At 44.7% G+C, this 23,186-nt stretch overlaps 1 long non-coding RNA gene across 1 annotated transcript; it reads right to left on the bottom strand.

Moving 5' to 3' along the window:
• Nucleotides 1–729: 729 nt before the first annotated feature.
• On the bottom strand, nucleotides 730–13,897 carry LOC140410496 (uncharacterized). Its single transcript, XR_011940668.1, has 2 exons — nucleotides 13,794–13,897; nucleotides 730–8,722 (listed from the first exon to the last, which is right to left on the bottom strand). It is a non-coding gene; the product is annotated as an uncharacterized lncRNA (long non-coding RNA).
• Between the last annotated feature and the right edge of the window lie 9,289 nt (nucleotides 13,898–23,186).

Raw genomic sequence — 23,186 nt, forward strand, 5'->3', positions numbered from 1 at the left:
ACTGCCCACTGCTGCATAAGTGTGTTCATTAAATTTCTGTATTCCAAGAGAGATAGGTACCCATCATTCCTTTGTCAGAGAGAAGCATAGAGAGCATTCGGTACTGCAAGGATTGCAGGTGTTCCCATAGTGCAGGTAACCAGAGCATAATGTGCATCACATAACAGTTCGAAGATATCCTACAACTGGAAAGGGGGATTCCAACTCCAGCTGTTGTACAACCAAAGCAAATCATATTGGTTAATGGGAATGCTCAGTGTCCGATAATACATCATGATACCTTCATTTTCAGCAGTCCAATGTACTTATCCACTTTTGAATCACCACAGAAATCTAGAGTTGCCACTCGTAAAGAGGGCTAACCACAGACCACATGGTTCATGCACCCGGGCACACAGTGTGACAGTTGAGGAGTATTCTATCTAAGATCTTCCTGATTAGTCGAGGTTGGAAGCTACCAGACAAGGTCTAGTGAATATCTAAAGTAAGGCTCACTATATGGGAGTTCTAATTATAGTATCCACTATGTACCTTGCGTTCACTACCTTCAGTGTACAGGATAGACTATGACTTAGATGCTATCTTTTCCTTAACATCGATTAAATATTTCTAATTCTTGAGAACCAGGCATGGGCAAGTAACCCTTCAGATAGCCTCAAAGGGTGAGAATATTATGTGTCTTAGTTAAATGTCACTCTTATTTATTAAAATAGACACAGATCTCCATGGTAAAATATATACGTAATTTATTTAAAGAAAAAAGGGTAATACAAGTGTTTTTGATAAATGATAGTTTGACAAATACAGGAAATGTGATGATTTAGCCTGTGAACTCAACTACATAATTGCTTAAGCTATAAACATTTTATACTTACAACGGCTAGTAGTCTCGGAGTTCGACACTCAATCAAGAGCAGAACTCTACGAGTCGAGATAGCAGCTGAATCAAATAAACACCCAGTAATCTCCTAAACAGCTCTCCAAGTGAAACTCTAACTTTTGCAGCCTGTTCTTAAGCATTTATGTATTTTCCTTACCTAGGGAGTTTGACTCCCCAGTTATTTTGAGACAAAGAATCGTCTCTCTCTTGCTCGGCAAGACCTTGGTTTCTAGGGAGGTCCAGCAATGCACCTTCCTAAAGATACGAGGTTGATACCTCCGTTAGCCATCTCCAGAAAAACACCAGCCTCCCTTCTTGGCAGGGTCTCTTGCCAAGCAGTAGCCCCCATAGTGGCAAGGCCACTATACAAGTGATATCCTCCCTTAGTTGGCAGCATAGGGGCAGCACGGTAGCCTTGTGGATAGCACAATTGCTGCACAGCTCCAGGGTCCCAGGTTCGATTCTGGCTTGGGTCACTGTCTGTGCGGAGTCTGCACATCCTCCCCGTGTGTGCGTGGGTTTCCTCCGGGTGCTCCGGTTTCCTCCCACAGTCCAAAGATGTGCAGGTTAGGTGGGTTGGCCATGATAAATTGCCCTTAGTGTCCAAAATTGCCCTTAGTGTTGAGTGGGGTTCCTGGGTTATGGGGATAGGGTGGCGGTGTTGACCTTGGGTAGGGTGCTCTTTCCAAGAGCCGGTGCAGACTCGATGGGCTGAATGGCCTCCTTCTGCACTGTAAATTCTATGATAATCTATGACAGCGAAAACAGCGCGAGAGGAGAGAGAGCAGGGACAGCGAAAACAGGGCGGGAGGAGAGAGCCGGGAGATTTAAAAAGCGGGGGAGGTGAGAGCCCGGACAGCGAAAACAGCGCGAGAGCAGAGAGAGCCGGGACAGTGAAAACAGCGTGGGAGGAGAGAGTGCTGGGAGAGGTGAGTGCACAAAAGGTGTGGCAGGAGTGCCTTTAGACACGGAGTGCTGATTGGAACAGAGTGCATCTGAGTTTAGGTGAGTGACTGAGTGCTGATTGGAACAGAGTGCATCTGAGTTTAGGTGAGTGTTGAGTGCTGATTGGAACAGAGTGCATCTGAGTTTAGGTGAGTGACTGAGTTCGGGTGAGTGGCGAGAGAGGGCTGTGTTTTTGTTAGTGTTCGGGTTTATCCTTGAGGTTATATAAAAAAATAAAAATTATTATTAAAATTAATTAACTAATTGAATATGGCTGGACAGGTGATGTGCTGTTGCTGTATGATGATGGAACTGGTGGATCCCATTGAGACCGTCAGTGACCACATCTGCAGCAAGTGTTGGCTGCTCGAGGAACTTCGGCTCAGAATTGATGAACTGGAGACCGAGCTGCACACACTGCGGCATATCAGGGAGGGGGAAAATTACCTGGACGCTTTGTTTCAGGAGGCAGTCAGACCCGGTAGAATAAGTACTGTTAATTCGGACAGTGGTCAGGGACAGAGTGGTGTGACTGCAAGGGAGGCAGGTAGGGGGATCCTGAGTTTAGGAGTTGAGGAGCCTCAGCCCTTGACCTTGTCCAACAGGTATGAGGTACTTGCTCCCTGTGTGGATGAGGAAGAGGGCTGTAGGGAGGATGCGTTGACTGACCACTGCACCGTGGTACAGGAAGCCATTCAAGAGGGGGGAGCAAAAAGACAAGTGGTAGTTGTAGGGGATTCTATAATTAGGGGGATTGATGGCATCCTTTGTAAGCCAGATCGAGAGTCCCGCATGGTATGTTGCCTGCCCGGTGCCAGGGTGAGGGACATCTCTGATCGGCTTGAAAGGATTTTGGAGAGGGAGAGGGAGGATCCAGTTGTTGTGGTCCACGTTGGGACTAACAACATAGGTAAGACTAGGAAAGAGGACCTGTTTGGGGATTATCAAACACTAGGGACTAAATTAAAGAACAGGTCCTCCAGGTTTATAATCTCTGGATTACTACCCGAGCCACGTGCCAATTGGCATAGGGTTGAGAAAATTAGGGAAGTTAACATGTGGCTAAAGGAGTGGTGTGGGAAAGAGGGATTCCATTTCATGGGGCATTGGCATCAGTACTGGGGCAGGAGGGACCTGTACCGTTGGGACGGTCTTCACCTGAACCATTCTGGGACCAGTGTTCTAGCGAATAGGATAAATAGGTTGGTCACAAGAACTTTAAACTAGCAAGTTGGGGGGAAGGGAAGTGTAAAACTATGGACAGTATAATGGTTAATGGAGATCAAGACAGCAGGTTACGTGACAGGTTATTATGTAGAGATATGGGTTCAAAGACAAGGAAAATTAGGAGAAAGGGTAAGAGGAAAAATAAATTGCGAAAAGTTACTGATCAAGGAGTTAGGATTCTTAACAAAGACATAAAAAACAGCATAAGTGTACTTTACCTGAATGCTCGTAGTATACAAAATAAGGTAAATGAGTTGATGGCGCAAATCATCGTGAATGACTATGATTTAGTGGCCATTACTGAAACATGGTTAAAAGATGGTCACGACTGGGAGTGAAATATCCAAGGGTATCAGACTATACGAAAGGATAGAATGGACGGTAAGGGCGGTGGTGTAGCTTTGTTGTTTAAGGATGGCATCCGGGCAATAGTAAGGGATGGTATTGGTGCTATGGAGGACAAGGTTGAATCAATTTGGGTGGAAATCAGGAATAGTAAGGCGAAAAGGTCACTGATAGGAGTAGTCTATAGGCCACCAAATAGTAACAGGATGGTAGGGCAGGCAATAAGCAAAGAAATAACGGATGCATGTAGAAATGGTACAGCGGTTATCATGGGAGATTTTAATCTGCATGTCGATTGGTTTAACCAGGTTGGTAAAGGCAGCCTTGAGGAGGAGTTTATAGAATGTGCCCGGGATAATTTCCTGGAACAGTATGTAATGGAACCTACAAGGGAACAAGCGGTCCTAGATCTGGTCCTGTGTAATGAGGCAGGATTGATTAATGATCTCATAGTTCGGGATCCTCTTGCAAGGAGCGACCACAATATGGTGGAATTTAAAATACAGTTGGAGGATGACAAGGTAAAATCAAACACTAGTGTTTTGTGCTTAAACAAAGGCGATTACAATGGGATGAGAGAAGAACTAGCTAAGGTAGACTGGGAGCAAAGACTTCATGGTGAAGCAGTTGAGGAACAGTGGAGAACCTTCCGAGCGATCTTTCACAGTGTTCAGAAAAGGTTCATACCGACAAAAAAGAAAGACGGTAGAAAGGGGAAAAATCGACCGTGATATCTAAGGAGGTGAGGGAGAGTATCAAATTGAAGGAAAAAACATACAAAGTGGCAAAAATTCGTGGGAGACTAGAGGACTGGGAAGACTTTAGGGGTCAACAGAAAGCTATAAAGAAGAGTAAGGTCGACTATGAAAGTAAACTGGCTCAGAACATAAAAGCAGATAGTAAAAGCTTCTACAAATATATAAGACAAAAAAGAGTGGCTAAGGTAAATATTGGTCCTTTGGAAGATGAGAAAGGAGATTTAATAATAGGAGACGGGGAAATGGCTGAGGAGCTGAACAGGTTTTTTGGGTCAGTCTTCACAGTGGAGGACACAAATAATATGCCAGTGACTGATGGAAATAAAGATATGATAGGTGAGGACCTTGAGATGATTGCAATCACTAAGGAGGCAGTATTGGGCAAGCTAATGGGGCTAAAGGTAGACAAGTCTCCTGGCCCTGATGGGATGCATCCCAGAGTGTTAAAAGAGATGGCTAGGGAAATTGTAAACGCACTAGTGATAATTTATCAAAATTCACTAGACTCTGGGGTGGTCCCAGAGGATTGGAAAGTAGCAAACGTGACACCACTGTTTAAAAAAGGAGGTCGGCAGAAAGCAGGTAATTATAGGCCGGTAAGCTTAACTTCGGTTGTAGAGAAAATGCTGGAATCTATCATTAAGGAGGAAATAGCGGGGCACCTGGAGGGAAATTGTCCCATTGGGCAGACGCAGCATGGGTTCACAAAGGGTAGGTCGTGTCTGACTAATTTGGTAGAATTTTTTGAGGACGTTACCAGTGCAGTAGATAACGGGGAGCCAATAGATGTGGTATATCTGGATTTCCAGAAAGCTTTTGACAAGGTGCCACACAAAAGGTTGCTGCATAAACTAAAGATGCATGGCATTGAGGGTAAAGTGGTAGCATGGGTAGAGGATTGGTTAACTAACAGAAAGCAGAGAGTGGGGATAAATGGGTGTTTCTCTGGTTGGCAACCTGTAACTAGTGGGGTCCCTCAAGGATCAGTGTTGGGCCCGCAGTTGTTCACAATTTACATAGACGATTTGGAGTTGGGGACCAAGTGCAAGTGTCAACGTTTGCAGACGACACTAAGATGAGTGGTAAAGCAAAAAGTGCAGAGGATACCGGAAGTCTGCAGAAGGATTTGGATAGGTTAGGTGAATGGGCTAGGGTCTGGCAGATGGAATTCAATGTTGCCAAGTGTGAGGTTATCCATTTTGGGAGGAATAACAGCAGAATGGATTATTATTTAAACGGTAAGATGTTAAAACATGCTGCTGTGCAGAGGGACCTGGGTGTGCTGGTGCACGAGTCGCAAAAAGTTGGTGTGCAGGTGCAACAGGTAATTAAGAAGGCTAATCGAGTTTTGTCTTTCGTTGCTAGAGGGATGGAGTTCAAGACTAGGGAGGTTTTGCTGCAATTGTATAGGATGTTGGTGAGGCTGCATCTGGAGTATTGTGTTCAGTTTTGGTCTCCTTACCTGAGAAAGGACATATTGGCACTGGAGGGAGTGCAGAGGAGATTCACTAGGTTGATCACAGAGTTGAGGGGATTAGATTATGACGAGAGGTTGAGTAGACTGGGACTGTACTCATTGGAGTTTAGAAGGATGCGGGGGGATCTTATTGAGACATATAAAATTATGAAGGGAATAGATAGGATAAATGTGGGAAGGTTGTTTCCACTGGTCGGGGAAAGCAGAACTAGGGGGCATAGCCTCAAAATAAGGGGAATTAGATTTAAGACAGAGTGTAGGAGGAACTTCTTCACCCAAAGGGTTGTGAATCTATGGAATTCCTTGCCCAGTGAAGCAGTTGAGGCTCCTTCTTTAAACGTTTTTAAGAAAAAGATACCTTTCTAAAGAATAAAGGGATTCGGGGATATGGTGTACAGGCCAGAAAGTGGAGCTGAGTCCACAAAGATCAGCCATGATCTCATTAAATGGCGGAGCAGGCTCGAGGGGCCAGGTGGCCTACTCCTGTTCCTAGTTATTATGTTCTTGTATGATTTCCAGACAAGGCCACAAGACTGAATGAGTTCACTGCATCTGGACTCTTACAAAGATAATGTCTGTTATACATATTAAAAACATTATTGCGATAAGTAATGGTTTACAATAGATAATGAACTTCATCAGTCATCAGTTTTTAATATAGGGTTAAATATATGATTTAATATAGCATCAGTTCTGATCAGTTTTTAATATAAAGTGAATATATGATTTAATATAAAATCAGTTCTGATCAGCCTTTAATATAGGTGGATACCGCCACATCCTCCTCCTGAACGAAATAAGTGTGGTGGCTAATATCTTCTTCGGATAGTTTTCTTGTTGAATGTCCTTGAGTTTCGCTTTTTATGGTCATGGTTCATATTGAATGAATTTCCATCTTTGTTGCATTCCTCTTTTCCTTCTAATTGTTTGGAAAAGGGTTGATTCTGCCACCAGTCCTTCATGGGTGTTTTTCCCATGATATATGCTGCTGATTTCCGAATAGGCAGTTCAGTCCATCTTTTGAGGGTCCATAATAAGAGGAGATAACAACAGAATCCCAAGAGGAGTTTTGCTTTGGAATTTGTCCTCATGTTGAGTGTGATTCTGGGATTAGTGTTACGGGCAATTTTCTTTTAGCAAGATATGGACTGTGGGTATTTTGTTCAGGAAATCGATTTCTGTTTCGAAGGTACAGTAATCTAAAGTTAATGCATTCAATAATAATGTTACAGTTTCCTGTTATAAGGCAAGCTATTCCTAAGGTTTTCTAATGCTAATTAGAATTAAAATTGTAGATTATACAAGAGTAATGAGCATGATCTTTCTCCATAGGCTGAGTATCCTCCAAGTATATGGAGACATAGCTGGGTTGGCCAATCTGGAAAGATAAGGCAGGTCTAGTCAGTTAGAGTTAGTGCCGAGGTGGGGCAAGTCCCATCTATCCTATCTCTGGTGGACATCACTACTTGCTTATCTTAATGCGGCTTTCTGCAGCGCTCTAAATCCATTCGGCCAGTTCCTGGCAGCAGGTTTTCTTTGTATTTTACCCAATCAGCTAAAGTCTGGGTTGATAATCTGGGGTCGTTCAGGTAGGTTTGGTAGGTACTCACATGGAGTGGAGAATGACCATACATGGTTAATTTGGCTATTCCCATTTGGTGTATTTTTTGGGCATCCAATTGCCATGGACTAAATCCAATTTCGTGACTTACTTCGTCACAGACCATTTTCAGCGTAAGGTTGGAAAATTTAGCTTCCGTGTGCTCATAGGCCGGGGGGGGGGGGCATGGGGTTTGGTTGTGTCCCCATCCATGACAGAGGGAGAATTCCTTGAATCCTTTCTTAAATTGATCAATCAATCTGTTCTCATCTCAGGTGTTCTTGGCATAGAGGACATTTTCCCATTCTGAAAGGACTGAAAATATTTCTTGGAAGTTTTGGGTATCGGCTTGTCTTATTACTTTATGGACGTCTTCCTGTCCTCTAAGGGACACTATCCTTTCCAGGCAGACCATCCATCTACCATCATCTGGGTAGGTCATACGGAAGGTGTCTGTCTGTAGGAGTTCTGCTAGTGTCATGGTATTTGGGGAGTTATGTCTGGTTTGGATGCAGTTGGCATATCCTCCTGCCCAGAGTGTACATATTGGATTGAATGGGGACCTGTTTCTTTTTCTATGGTCAGTATTTTGAGGGTTTGTTCAGGGGCACATCCTATTTAAGGTGCTATTTTATAAGGAGTTAACTTCAGGATTATCTTTTCTGCCAGCCTAGAGTCGACTTCATAGTTGTCAGGTCCTTGGCGATCTGAAGTTATTGGGTCGGAGGACCTAGGGTCATAGTTAAAACGGATTTCTATTTCAATATTAAATTCCCATGCTTGGATCTAACAGTGCAGAAAAATGGGAGAGTACTTCCAGTAAATATTCTGGTTGGAACAGGTTACACACTGCAATTGTGTAAGGTGCCTTTGCTTCACGGGATGATTGTGGGCAAAGATAGGCATTCCTGTGGTTAGATTACAATGGCTAGTATGGGCTTTCAGGAAGGCCTTACTCATGAGTCCTTAAAAAAGGGTTTCTTCTGGTCGCTCTGGGATATAACGGCAAGTATAGGAATGAGAAGTTTCTCCTTTAGTTACTCCAACATGGAACTCCAATCTAGTTGCAAGTGAAGGTGCCATTGTTAGATCTGCAAAAGGTTAACGTGTCTCTATGTCCAGGGTGTTTTTCCAAATTTTCCAGGTGGTGTGTATAGAAGTTGAAATTTTGATGATCATCAGTTGGCGTGGTCATCAAGGTGAGGCAAGAGGTCCAGTCCTCGGTCCAGCGTGGGTATAGGAATTGGTATATCAATTCTCCGTATAAGAGGGCGCAATGCTCAAGCAATAATAGTCTCTTGTTTTTGTTGATCGGTTTGGATTGAGTAGTATTGATTTGCTGAGCCCCATTGCTGGAGGACGGTGCAGTAGGGGGAGCAGAAGGTTGGATTATCAGACATGATGGTTTGTAGATTTGTTTTCGGTTGGTCTTCTGCTTTGGTTCAAATTTTGGCTTTGGCAGTTGGAGCTCCAAGGTGATCTGGGCCAATCTAATATTAATAAGGCACATTATAATCAAGGTAAGAGGTATAAAGGCAAATGCCACAATATATCCTCCTTTAATAATATCAAAGTTCTTTGTTCATATGGCAATGGAGAATACAAGATTGAGAAAGTGTTAGGTCAATACTATATATTGGGAAATTGGGAAAGGGTTACAGAAAGGTGAGGCAGACTGGGGGGGCATAATCTGCAAGTCATAATGCACAAGTTGCTGGTCATCGCCTCCTCTTGGCCACCTAGGCTGCTGAGTAGACCGGTGGAAATACTAGTATCCAAGTAACCAAAAAGGGGAAGTGGAAGGGTCGTAAAAACTGTTCTTTCGTCTTATAATTTTTAGTCAGAGAGAGATACATTGAAGTTACGGTCGAATGTATTGACATCCAGTCTAAGTCCAATGCTAGGCTCTTCTCTCGGCGAAGAGTCACGATTATCTGTCAATAAAGCAGAGGTAGAAGCCACATCGTGCGAGGCATGTGGCGTAAAATGCGCAGCGCGTGGAGGGGTAAGGTGTATAACCAAGGATGCTCATTTGTATTGAAGGTGTGTTCTCTAATGTGAAACGGTCAAGTGGGACTGGAAGGGCGTAGGATGTAGTCTCATAAAAAGACTTCAGGGGAATTTTATAAGTATACCAATTCATAACTGTAGTGTTGTCCAGAAGTTGGCAACGCAGGGCGTAGCACCAGGAATGGACATGGCGTGAGTGGCAAGATAAAGGATCAAAAGATGGGCAACAAAAGTCACAAAGTGGGCATGAGGCCATAAGGGCAGAGGGAATACACAAGTGTCTCACTGCAAACAGGTTGCTTGTAGTCTGGAAGTCTGGATGTGAGAGGCCTAGTGAGAACCACAATGACAGCCTGACTCAGAAGTAAAGAACACCTGGAACGGAACCATTGGAGCTCATATATCGTGGATACATATCTCGTGACGGCATTAGTATTTAGTGAAAGCTTGACAAGAGCTTCTTCATATAATTCCGTTAATGACTGGGAAGAGAAGTAGGATTGGAAAGTGAATTCTTGAATTATGTCCTCCTCTCTCTTTTGGTATTGATCCATAACTGTCAATTATTTATTGGGGCGAAGGAAACGTATCAGTACTATGCCTGCAACCCCAATCGAACCATATTTTAGGTATTTTCCCATTCCTAACATATTGCTAAACCAGGTGAGCATTCTGGAGGCCATGTTGACGGCAAAGTCAATAATACAGTAAAGAATTCTCTCATGGCTCCCGTATAGGAAGTGTCTATTGACTCCAAGTGGGCCTGGAGGTGTTTTATCTGTTTCTCGATGTCCCAATTAGTATATGTAAGGACTAATGGCTCCTGTACGGTGACCATTGCGGCATCCAGTATTTGTGAGAGAAGCAGCCTTAGGAATGGATCTACTGCTGGGGGGCAGTAGGTAGACTGCTTATGTTGTGTGACTGGCAGTAATAAATAGCCACAACACCTGGTGTGGTTAACCGTTGGGGTAATCAGCCAGGTGCCGACTGGAAGTGAGCAATCCTCGCAAAATTTTGCTGTGGCTATAATGGTTGAGCATTTGGCAATGGAGAAGTAGGAGCGGAAAGCCTGTGTGATGAGCGTGGCTATCACAGGGCACCCATGTACACTGGTATCGCAGAGGTTAACTCGTGTCCAGTCATCAGCGATGTAGAATGATCCCTGAGGGCGTAATTTAGCCGTGAGTCAGGTAATGTTAGTTGAGGCGTGTAATAAGGCCGTCTGGTTTTTAAGGGGCAGCTCACTTATATCAACATTATAGTCAGGTTTTATCTGTATCAGGGTACAGTGTTTGACCCTACAGTGGGGAATACCGATGTTGGCCAAAAAGTAGGTAAATAATGACACTCCATTTTCATGAAACATAGGTATTGAGAATACAAGATGAATCTTATACCGACGTCTTTGGTAATGTCTAGTTACCATATCACCTAATATATCCCCAGCAGGATCTTCGGGATTAGAAGTAATGATGTTATAAAGTTTTACAGTTGTTCCTCCTCTTTGTAAACCAGCCAGGTGTTTATCTGAAGACATATATTCATCGATAGATTGTTCTAACTCTTCCCAGGGGACATGGCCCATCTGGATAGCGTTAATAATTCTAAGTAGTTGCGTATAAGTTTTAGTGATCGATAGTTTGGCCCCTAAATGTAACATAGCTGCTGCTGAGAGGGCAAGTCCCTGGGTCGAGTGTTTTCCGAGGGAAATAATATGGTGAGCAATATTCTGCTGGTTGTTCGTCAGTTCCTTATTCCAGGATAAAAACCTGGAGAAAAGGTCTACAGAGATTTGTTGTCCCTTAACTATTTGAGCGGAAATAGATCTGCGTTCGCGGCTGGCCATGGGCTGAGGTGCGGTAAGATTGTATGCAATATGTGCGAGGCCTGAGGGAAGTTCAAGAAGATGAACGTCGCGTTTGAAGTTAGAGATGAAAGAGGGAAGTTTATTCCTGAGGTGGCAATCAAGCTGTTGGAGCCAGGCACAGTCAATTGCTGCAGTCGAATTTCCTGTGCTGTCTGCCAGGGTAGTGTTCCAAAAGGGAATAGGAGTTAATGCTTGGTGAAGTGAGTATAGGAGGGTCTCATTTTCTAATAAGATAAGGTAGAGAGATCTGAAGGTGATATTCTGGTTACTGTAATCTGTCCAGGTAGAGGCTGTGAGGTTATTAGTACAATGCCAATAGGGTTTAGTAACGGTGCTGTTTTCTAGTGGACAAGCTCCCATACCTTTTCTGTTCAATCTCATGCCAATTGTATGGTTTGATAAGGATTGATTGAGGAGGGCAACCCATAGGGGGTGCCTGCAAATGTCACAAAAAGTGATAGGTTGAAAGAAATCTTGGCATGAACCTGAGTGCTTGGTGCCTTGGAGGATATGTAGGCACGTATCGGGAAGGTTGTTGTTGGACGAATTTCGTGATAGTGACTTGAGGATATTAATAGAATCTTTATCGGGGTCTCTGGGTTCTTTGTACCAGGGTCCGTAGAAGGAAGTGGAACAAATAATATGTTCGCCAGCCATGAGTTGAGGCATATGGTAGTCAGGGGTCGAGTGATTGATGAAATTTTGAATGTGGGCCCTATTAGATCCTGGAGAGAACAGTAGGAATTGATTCCGAAATTGCGTAAATATGCCATTTTGCACCGCACCCTCTCTGTGTGGAGAGAGAAGAAATTTATGTCTGCTCGTCCATTGTCCGAAAATGTGTATTCATCTAAGGATAGTAGCGGAGTACATTAGTCCGCTTTTAGAGTGACCGGTGGTCGGGCTTCGGGCAACGTGATGATATAACAGTGTGCATACTGAAGGATGTCTTCTTCTGGCTCAGTGAATTGAGCAAGTTTCAGCTGGGGAGAGGTTAATTTCAGCTGTTTGATAGCGGATGCCACTGTTTTTTGGAGGTCAAGTTTATGTCTATATTCTTTTCGCAGGAATTGGGCTGAGATGACATCTGTATCTAGGACTAAGGCGTGTGGAACCATGATAGTTCCTGCCGCCCTTACTGTGGGATGGAGGTCAGTATAGGCAATAATACCATCTTTGACCCATGATCGTTGAACCGGTGTCTCTGAAGGTACGGAGACCGTCGAGCTCGGTTCTTCCAATGATAATAGGTGTCGGTTTTGCCTGTTATTATTGTCATTATCATTCAGTTTTGTATAGTTAAGGTCCTGGCCTATATTAGAGTTTAGGTCAAAAGTTCACGTTGCAGTGAGGGAGACCGTAATAGTGCCAAGTATGAGGCTAAAAAGGATAAGTGAAAAGGTAATGCAGAGTGCGGTAAGGCAGCAGCACTGGCATTTCTGCTTTTTGGACCATCTCTTTTCGGAACGTATGATCTTTGTACTTTGGCCTGAAACTTTTCGAAGTTGCGGGTGACCTTTGAGACAGGTCCTCCCTCGTGTAGTAATAACTTGAGTCAGAGGTATTTCCTCTGGGGGTTCTTCTAATTCTGGCTCGTGATGGGATCTAACCTCATTTTGCGCATACCAACTTGTCATTTTGTTGTTACCTGTGGTTCAAAGGCTTTGGGAACTGGTCGACAGTTATCAATGGATATTAGCTTGGTACCTTTCATCCCGTGGTCAACTAGAAGCATCCGACCTTGGACCTGTTTGACACAAACGGGGGGGTTTCCATTTAGGTCTAAGTAAGTTATTCTTAGGATTTTTTGTTTCTTGTACCCAGTCACCTTCTTGTGGTGGCCACTCATTGGGTTCTGGCGGTTTAGGACGCTGCATTTGAGACAATAAGCCAATCATTTCTTGGGCTAATTCTGGGTTGTAGTGAGGAATTACTCCTTCAGATGCCTGCTGGGCGGTATTTATTTGTACCTTAAACATTAAAAAGTAAGGTGTGATGTGTTTTTCAGGTCCTACGCGATTCAGGGGTAGATTGTTGACTGCCAGCTGTAACTCCGGCACCAATTTGGCCCAACTGCGTCCTCGTGTCATTAGCAGTTTAGTCATGCAAAGCTTCACATCTTGGTTAAGCCGCTCCACCGACCCACTTGATTGCGGGTGCACAGGAGTGCTGTGATCCAATTTAATACCTTTGTCGGTACACATTTTCTAGAACGCCTTTCCAACAAAGGCAGATCCACGATCTGTGTGGAGAGATATGGGGGAACCAGCGTAGGGAAAAATGATGTTTTCGAATGCATTGACAGTCGCGCTTTCCGTTTACAGCGGGTTGTAGGCACCAACCACGTGTAGGAGGTACAGGTGTCAACAACTACTAAGATGTACTGGTTTTGTCCTGTATAAGGAGGGTGCCCAGAAGAGGCCGTAAAGGGTCCCACATAATCAGCCTGCCACACACGGTGGGACGTCTGGTTTTGCTCTTGAAATTAATTTAGATCTGGTGACTTCTCCTTTTGAGGTCTGGAGGTACTGAGGACAATTTGCCACTAATTTTTTGCAATCAGTTAATATATAAGGCAACCAATAGGTGAGCAGTAGTTTAATCATTGTTGCCTTAGCTCCAGGATGGCCGGAACCATGGCTAACGTAGGCCTCCTGTAGTAAACTTAGGCGTTTCCTTACCAGTGGGATAACCTTAGCCTCCTTTCCAGGACTAGTAACCAAGACTCTTCCCATTTCGTTGCAATGATAGTTATAGTTGGATGGGTACCTGCGCGGGGTTTTCCTGGAAATAAGTAGGCGTAACTCATCATCCTGATTAACACTGTACATTTGTCTTGTAATTACCAGGACCTTTACATGTTCTATCCCTATTTCTTCTAGGGTCACTGCTTGTTTTGCAGCGTTGTCTGCCATTTGGTTACCGATGCTGTGGGGGTCTCCTTTTGCATGGCCTGGGACATGCATAATGGTAACATGATGCTTGTTGTCTAATTGCTGGGCAATTTTTTTGCCATAAGGAAATATGAGCTATTGTTTTTCCTTTATCTGTCTTAAAGGTATTCTTTCCCCATACTGGTAAGAAAGTATTAGCAGCCTTCTGGCAATAGGCACTATCAGTGCAGATTAATGTTTTAGTATCATTAGAAGGTATTTCTTGTAAGGCGAATAATAATGCCTGTGCTTCTGCATATTGGGCATTATGGGGACCCAGGGTCCTTGAAATTGTTTTGGTGGGTTAAAGGTTCCATTTAATGAGAACCTAGTATTATCCCACTGCCAGCTATCGTGCGCATGCTGCCTTGTCTGTCAGGGATGGGCATTGCCGATCCGTTGCAGTAAATGACAAAGTCCTCTAGGGGAGTTACGGTAAGTTTGAGACTCGGAATACCCGGGTCCTCTTCTTTGTCCAGTTTTTCAAAACTGGGAAAATGGAGTATATCCTGCGAGTATTTTTCATTGTATTCAAAGCTCAGGGAGGTATCATATAAAAGATGGTGTCACTTAGTGATCTGGCCTGGGTTGCCTTGCATTCGTTCCCTGGCATTCCTTCCTGTGATCTTAGTTGGGGAAAACCTGTTTTAATTATAATGCGTGTATTGGCCTGAACCTTCCGCAAAGATCTTACGGCATGTAGGATGTTGTTTGCTAACGGATTGGGCTGCGTTTGGAATCGTAACGCGGTTTAGTTCTCGGTAGTCGACTAAAGGTTGACTCCGATTTTAGCTTTGGGAATTCCAAACATAGGGGAATTATAAGGAGATGATCTTTTAATCTGAACGCCTTGTTGGCATAGGGAATCGATTGTTTTTTGGAGCGCGGCTCTGCACTCCGGGTCTCGGATGAACCATTGTTTCTGAACCGGGAAGTCGTTGACTCCGGTTGTGACTGGTTGAATTTTTAGCAGCCCGCAGTGATTTTGATATTTTGGAATAAGTCCCAGTGTCTGAGAATTAAATTTTTAATTTGGGCTTTTGTCTGTTTGTCTGGGCTATCCTTAAGGCTTTCCTCTAACTGTTTTTTTCTATTACCCTGAGGGGCTAATTGAAGTAAGTCATACTTTTGAATTATGTCTTAGGATAGGATAATGTCGCAATCTTGATCTTTGTCTAAATTTGGCCATAATCCAGCTTGACATCTAATTACTTGATCATTAGCTAGAAGGGTGATCTGTACCAATGGTATTTGTCCTACTTCTGAAGTTATGCCTTTTACACTCCTAGTCCCTATTATGGGTCTGTTTAAGGAATGGTAGCAGGCATCCTTCATCTATGAGGGGCATTTCAGCCCCAGTATCTAGGAGTAAAATTACCCCTATTTTAGCGGCTAGTAATTTTGGATTAAGATACAGGGTGGCATTTAGGAGAATTTGTGAGCAGACCTGCCTATTAGACAATAGTGATTCTTAGAGGCGGTGTACACTCGGATGTTGGCTGGAACGCGACCACCTTGAGAATTTCTACCTTGGCCTCTGTTTTGTCCAGTACTGCCATTAGTTCTAGGCTGATCTTGGTATTGTTGCTGTTGCCTCTATGGATTTCGATCATCCTGGTATCTTCCAGGGGGGGCGGATATTCGCTCTATCTCGGAACTCATACCGCCCTTGTTGAGGAGGGTACTGGGAGTATCGCGGACCTCTGTCCTCGAATAGGCGACGGGGTACTGCCTGTTGTGGGTCCCGAGAGGGTCCCGGTGGTGTCTGTCTGGGGGTTTGTCTAAAAGGCTGCTTTCTGGAACCTGAGGCTGGGGTTCGTGCAGGAGTTCCTGGGGACCTTCCGGCAGGGGTTTGTCTCCTGCCTGGGGTACCAGGGGCAACTGGTGCTCCTGTTCCCCCCCTGGGTTGTATCCCAGAGGTGGAGGGGACGTCCCTATGTCCTCCGAGTTAGGTAGTCGACAGCTGGTAAAGTTCCTCAAGGTCTCCGCAAGCCTGAGTAACTGCATGGTATTTAGCAGTTTGATTTTGCTGACTGTGTGCTGCATCTTGCAAGCGCAGGCGGTGGGCTGAGTCAGTGACTGATTTTAATAGCAATCGACTGACTTGAGCAAAATCGAATTGTAATTGCAAGGCAAGCTGGAAGGTTTCTCTAATGATCCCTACTTTAAGGGCAGGAGTGTGTGATTCATCTCTGCAATGGCTCTTCTCGCTATCTCTGTCTAAGCCGGTGTCAGAAGTGTAGGGATGTTAAGGTCACTAAGAATAATTATAGCGTCTCCCCAGGGATTCCCTGGATCGAAGGCAGCAGTTTGTGGGACCGGAACAGGATAAGCATGTACGGTTAACCCCAAGACCCTGCTAGCATTGAACGGGTCTATATTTTCTGAGTGACAGACCACAAATGGTACTAAATTATTTGGCTGTACACTACAATCTGGTCTAATTAGGTGAGTTGCTAATTCAAACTGACAGTCTTGTCTGTGATTCTTCCCCAGGAAAAAGTCTGTTATTTCAAGCGTAAATCTCTGTCCATCTGCGAAGGGAGGTTGCTATGCAAATAAATGATCCACCAGTAATGTTCCCTTGGGAACATTAAATGTTTGATTTGCAAGGGGATCAGGGTTTGCTGGCAGATTACGCCAGAAGTGTGCTTGAACTGCCATAGCCAAAGTATTTTCAAAAATATATAATTGGTCTTTCCTACTAGTAAACACAGTTTAACAATAGTAGTCGAATTCGATTTATTTTGCTGGTATTAGCACTTCATTTTATATTGTTCTGACCTTACTTAAAGGTTAAAGTGCACTGTTTTAGTTTAGCTTATAAATTAAATATATTCTAGTGACAGAGTTATTGTGTCTATTTGTTAAGACCCAAGAATAAATCTCAGTCGGTAGAGCATGAGACTCTTAATCTCAGGGTCGTGGGTTCGAGCCCCATGTTGGGCGCCAGATGTGACAGTTGAGGAGTATTCTATCTAAGATCTTCCTGATTATTCGAGGTTGTAAGCTACCAGACAAGGTCTTGTGAATATCTAAAGTAAGGCTCGCTATATGGGAGTTCTAATTATAGTATCCACAATGTGCCTTGCGTTCACTACCTTCAGTGTACAGGATAGACTGTGACTTAGATGCTATCTTTTCCTTAACGTCGACTAAATATTTCTAATTCTTGAGAACCAGGCATGGGCAAGTAACCCTTCAGATAGCCTCAAAGGGTGAGAATATGATGAGTCTTAGTTAAATGTCACTCTTATTTATTAAAATAGACACGGATCTGTATGGCAAAATATATACGTAATTTATTTAAAGAAAAAAGGGTAATATAAGTGTTTTTGATAAATGATACAGTTTGACAAATACAGGATATGTGATGAGTTAGCCTGTGAACTCCTTAACTACATAATTGCTTAAGCTATAAACATTTTATACTTACAACGACTAGTAGTCTCGGAGTTCGACACTCAATCAAGAGCAGAACTCTACGAGTCGAGATAGCAGCTTAATCAAATAAACACCCAGTAATCTCGTAAACAGCTCTCCAAGCGAAAGTCTAACTTTTGCAGCCTGTCCTTAAGCATTTATGCCTTTTCCTTACTTAGGGAGTTTGACTCCCCAATTATTTTGAGACAAAGAACAGTCTCTCTCTTGGTTGGCAAGACCTTGGTTTCTAGGGAGGTCCAGCAATGCACCTGTTCCTAAAGATACGGGGTTGATACCACCGGTAGCTATCTCCAAAAAAACATCAGCCTCCCTTCTTGTCAGGGTCTCTTGCCAAGCAGTAGCCCCCATAGTGGCAAGCCCACCATACAAGTGATATCCTCCCTTAGTTGGCAGAGTTTATTTCCAGACAAGGCCACAAGACTGAATGAGTTCACTGCATCTGGACTCTTACAAAGATAATGTCTGTTATACATATTAAAAACATTCTTGCGATAAGTAATGGTTTACAATAGATAATGGACTTCATCAGTCATCAGTTTTTAATATCGGGTTAAATACATGATTTAATATAGCATCAGCTCTGATCAGTTTTTAATATAAAGTGAATATATGATTTAATATAAAATCAGTTCTGATCAAACCGCCACAACAACCCATGCATATGAGTAGCGTGCATGAAATAGAAGCCATGCTGTCGCATGAAACGCGATCCAGTCTATCACCAACAATGCAAGAAATGCTTTCACTGTCCAGACCATTGTGGAGGAGCCCTGCAATACTCATCAGAACCAGTGTCAAGGCTCATCATGATCTGCTGTATCCTGGAGAGCATCATTAGGGGAAAGATCTTACAGACAACTACATAGTGATTATTTGAGGAGCAGGAGGTGTCTGCCGCAGCCTCCTGTTGTCCAGGATCTACTCATCTGACTGTGGTACCAGTGAATGCAATTCCAACTCTTTAAACACCAACAGTCGCAAAAGCGCATCGGTGTCCTTTGGACCATGATACGCATCACAAAATGCCCATTCCAAATGAAATTTATAAATCAACATTTCCCTAATGCACAAAGTCACAAATCACTCTTTGGATTCCTTTACTGCCGGTCTTCTCTCTGCCTTTACAAGTTTTAGTGCTGAACACAGTACTACCCAGTGATTACTGCATGGGGGACAGGACATTACTGATTTTCAGTGGCAGAGACTGCAGACGTTCTTGCAGGGGAACTTCAAACACCTTGAGACTGAGATTGCCTGGCTTTGTCACGGCTGGCAATATGGAAGTAGCTAATTGACAATGATTTTTAAAAACAATTTTTAAAAATCAATTTAGAGTACCCAATTCATTTTTTCCAATTAAGGGGCAATTTAGCATGGCCAATCCACCTATCCTGCACATCTTTGGGTTGTGGGGGCGAAACCCACGCAAACACGTGGAGGATGTGCAAACTCCACACGGACAGTGACCCAGAGCCGGGATCGAACCTGGGACCTCGGCGCCGTGAGGCAGCAGGGCTAGCCCACTGCGCCACCGTGCTGCCCGCTAATTGACAATGATGGAAGAGTAAATCATCCTCAGAGAGGACAGCAATTTCATACTCCTGGATGCCTAGGTCACTGCCCCTGAGCAGTGGTTTAGCAAGCTTAGAAACTTGTGGGAAGACAAATTGCTAGACTATGTGACACCCTCTAAGCCCCTTCAAATATTCGTATCGACAGTAAGGGCATCAGTATGAGCTTGTGCGAAAGCAAAGTGAGAAGAGGATGGGGGTCCAAGCTCAATGCATAGCCCTGTGCCAAATTGGTGCTAAACTCCTTCATGATCTTCGACATTGACCACAGGCATTTTGTCAGGCCTGCTGTAGCCACCTAAAATGGCTGATTCCCGATTAATTTGGCCAAAACCCGATATAAAATGGCTAACCGAAAAGGCTGATGGGAAAAGCAACCAACAGGACTCAAACGGGCGGCTGCAGGTAAAACAGTGTATTCACCTCTGGGGGAAGCCAGGCAGATCAAATCATGCAGCCATTAACAACACAACAATCCAGCCATCTGCATAGTGAACAGCCATCCCCGGGAACAATTGCTATACATTAACATTTGTAAAGCTACTCCAGACCTCTCGGCACCAAGAGAGGCTAACACAAAGAAAGGTGGGCAACCACCCTCCCGATCAAGGAATGCCCCATTATTGGAGCATAACGAACCGAGTGATTGGGACCAAGTCCAATCACTTGGGACTCAGGGTCAAGGGCCGCCCCGAGACGCGGGAAGCCCCTGGGCCCTATAAATTGAGGGGCCAAGTTCAGATCTCTCTCTCTCTCCCTTCTTCTCCTGCTCGCAACCTTCGCAAGAACATCGACCAGAAACAGTAAGTCTGACTCCAGCGATCGCTACCCGATAGAGATTCCTAGCCATTGACCCGTATCAGCCTTTTGAATCCCGCAGGCCAGTTCCAATTCGATAAACCATTTGTTTCCCTGACCTGGTGGGCCATCCCCAAAAGTTAAGTATTGGCCAGTAGTGGTAGGTTTTGATATAGATAGTAGGATCATTGTGTAAGTATCTATTGCTGTACATAATAAATGACCGTTGATTACAATCTTACTAAGCGGTGTGCTGACTTATTAATCATAACGAGCTTGAACCCCGTGGCGGTATCAGAAAGATACCTGGCGACTCGTGAGCAAAGGTGACATAATCAGAGCTAATAAAACTAAGGCTAAAAAGAGCAACATTTTGGCGACATCCTGACGGGACCCGATCTAGAAGCGGAAAACCACTCCGGGAGAACCCAAGATATTTTGAATTAGAATCCAATTGGAAACAAAAAAAAAAACCCACAAGTGTTCAAGCAGTTCTGATTAATCGTCAAAATTCGGAAGTGTGTGTATGCATGCGTAACTAACAGGGCTATAAGGTAAAACTGATAGATTTTTATTGCGTCAAAACTGTCGGAAGTCTGTATTTTCGGGAATTAGCGCAAGCCGTACCCGCAATTACAACACCGCCTTAGCCCCCTGTTCCAAATTTAAACGAAGCAAGCAGATAGGAGAGATGGCCATGCAGGCAATGCAGCGCTTCATGAACCCCGAGGAATTTGCGGTCGCAGCGACCAGCAGCAGTAGAGTGGGACAGTGTCCCATTTGGGAAGTGGAAATTCAGAAATTTCTCCAGGGCAAAGGATGGCCCATGTGGAATGATTTCTGCAATAATGACGATTCAGGTCCCGGAAGCATAGGGCATACTTGGTGGGAGAACCTGAGTGAGATCCATAAAAAGAGCTTAGCAAAAGCACGCAAGCCGATGGCAATTGTGTCCTGTCTGGCACAATTGCGAGGCACAGAGGAGGTCGTCAGGACGCTCCGCAAAGAAATAGAAGGCATACATCATATGAGTAAAATCCATGTATGCGAGGTTGAGAAAGAGAACCTGGAATTAAAAAGGAAATTAGCAGCAAAGGACGAAGAGGTGGCTGACGCCAAACGAGGTCACCAGTCTTGTCTGGCGCATTTGAGTAGTTTCCAGTCCCAGTATGAAAAGGCTTATCAGGACACGCAGCGTGCAGTCCTGGTAAAGAAAGAAACAGAAAAGCAGGTAGAGACGCTCCAGAAACAATGCAGTGATCTCAAGGCAGCCTTGAGAGCGCTCCACGCTGTAACCACAGAACAAAGACAGAGCACCATAGATCATGCAAAATGCCGGAAGCAAATTGCAGAGCTGCAATCACTGCTTTCTGTCCAGAAAAGGTTTCAGGAAACCTTTGGGGAAAAGTTAGACCAGGAAGACGGCCTTGATTGGGAAGAGTTACAAGAAACAGCGCAGAGATATGTTCAGGGAACATGTGCGCAGGAAAAGCCCCAAAGGAGAAAAGCACCCCAACCCCCCACACAGCAGGTAGTTCAGGCTCCAATGAACCCTGTAACCACCCTCCGCACAGCCACACCGGACGATGCGGCCTATCTATATTCCACCCCCTTAACAGTGACCCAATTACGGTACGCGTGCGAGAAGATCACACCGTTCCTCCCCAGCTCAGACCCCCACCAGTTCTTTGCCACAGTTAGACGCCAGGCGCACATGTACGTCCTGGACGAGAGAGAGCATGTAAAGCTCATGGTTCTAAGTTTAGATCCGTCGGTAACAGCAGCCCTTCCCGATCCACAGAATGTAGGAGGCACCCTTGCAGAAATGCATACCGCGATCCTGGATGCGATCGGGTATAACCGGGGTGACCCCGTAGAAGGCCTCAATAAGTGCAGGCAGGAAAAGACGGAACACCCCACAGCGTTTGCTGGACGCCTGTGGATTCATTTCACAGCAGTTTTTGGAAATTTAGAACGTGCCCATTTGTCCCAAGATGGTATGGCCAAATGGACCCGCACCCTTATCTCCCATGCCACAGAGGCAGGACAAAAAGCCTGCACGAATTATGACCCCTCAGAGGAAGCGCACAATGAGAAATGGGTTTTTAAAAGATCGTCCCGCGCCTGGGAGCAGTCTGTACAAAGCAAACCCGCAGTTAAAAATCCTGAAGAACAGCAGGCAGAAGCAGACAAACCCGCAGTTAGGGAATCCGAGGAAGAGCAGGCAGACATGCATCCAGTTAAAACACACCAGAACCCCGCATGGGTAATCGAAGGAAGCAACAGCCCCCCCCCAGAAACCACCGGAATGTTATAATTGCAGACAATTAGGACATTACACACGAGAATGTCAAGCCACCCTGAAACTGCAACGGAACCAGCCCACAAATGCCCCCCAAACCAGCAAAGAAACCAACAGCCCCGACCCCCCACCCAGGGAACCACACCCAAGGGAACAATGCACCAGAGAGCCTGCTCCACCTTATGTGCTCCAGGGGTCATGTTACAACTGTGGGCAGCCAGGACACTTCGCCTGAGATTGCAGGAGACCCCCACCAGCTAGACTAGCCCCCAGATATGGAAGAGAACACCACCCACAGCAGCTACAAGGTCCCAGCTGCCCCATGCAAACTGTGAGCGCTTACCCACCACTTCTCATGGCAGAGTTACCTCAGCAAGGCCACTTCATTTTTGTTTCACTCCTCCTTCCTTTCTTCTTCGGTCACGCTGCACTCCCTCCATATGCTAATTACACCCCAGCCCAAATGTGATTTACAATGTCCCGTATTCTGATGGAACCTGCAGAATGTTTTATGTTGTTCGTATGTTTTGTTTAAGTGTTGTTCGTCCGACAGGAGAATGTGTCTCACTGTCACACACCCATTCACCTGAAACTTTTTAGCTTTTTCCCCCACAGACACCCACCGCGGCCAGACGCTTGTTCAGTGGAACTAGCTTGTCTGCAGACACTTTAGCTGATACCTGTTCGGGTACCAGACGCCCGTTCTGATTCGAGGGTAGAAGCACAGCACCAACCCCACCACGATGAATACATTTGTGCCCGTTCGTTGGTTGCTCAAGCAGTGGAGAAACAGCGTGAGACCCGCCCTGCTTGGGGACCCCCCCGCTGGTCAAAAACGCTCGGGTAGGGGACATATGGTATTGGTAGCCATCCTACCCGGGGACTCCATCTAAATCTTACCCGTCGCGGCCCATACGCACCACATTCGACCTTTTCCTTTCAAAAGTTTTATTTATTTAGGCGACCCTTGGGTTGCTGCCTCATGCTATTTACATCCAGGAACATTTGGATGATAAACTTAGCACT

This window comes from Scyliorhinus torazame, chromosome 4, assembly GCF_047496885.1.
Source record: "Scyliorhinus torazame isolate Kashiwa2021f chromosome 4, sScyTor2.1, whole genome shotgun sequence".
Taxonomy (NCBI): domain Eukaryota; kingdom Metazoa; phylum Chordata; class Chondrichthyes; order Carcharhiniformes; family Scyliorhinidae; genus Scyliorhinus; species Scyliorhinus torazame.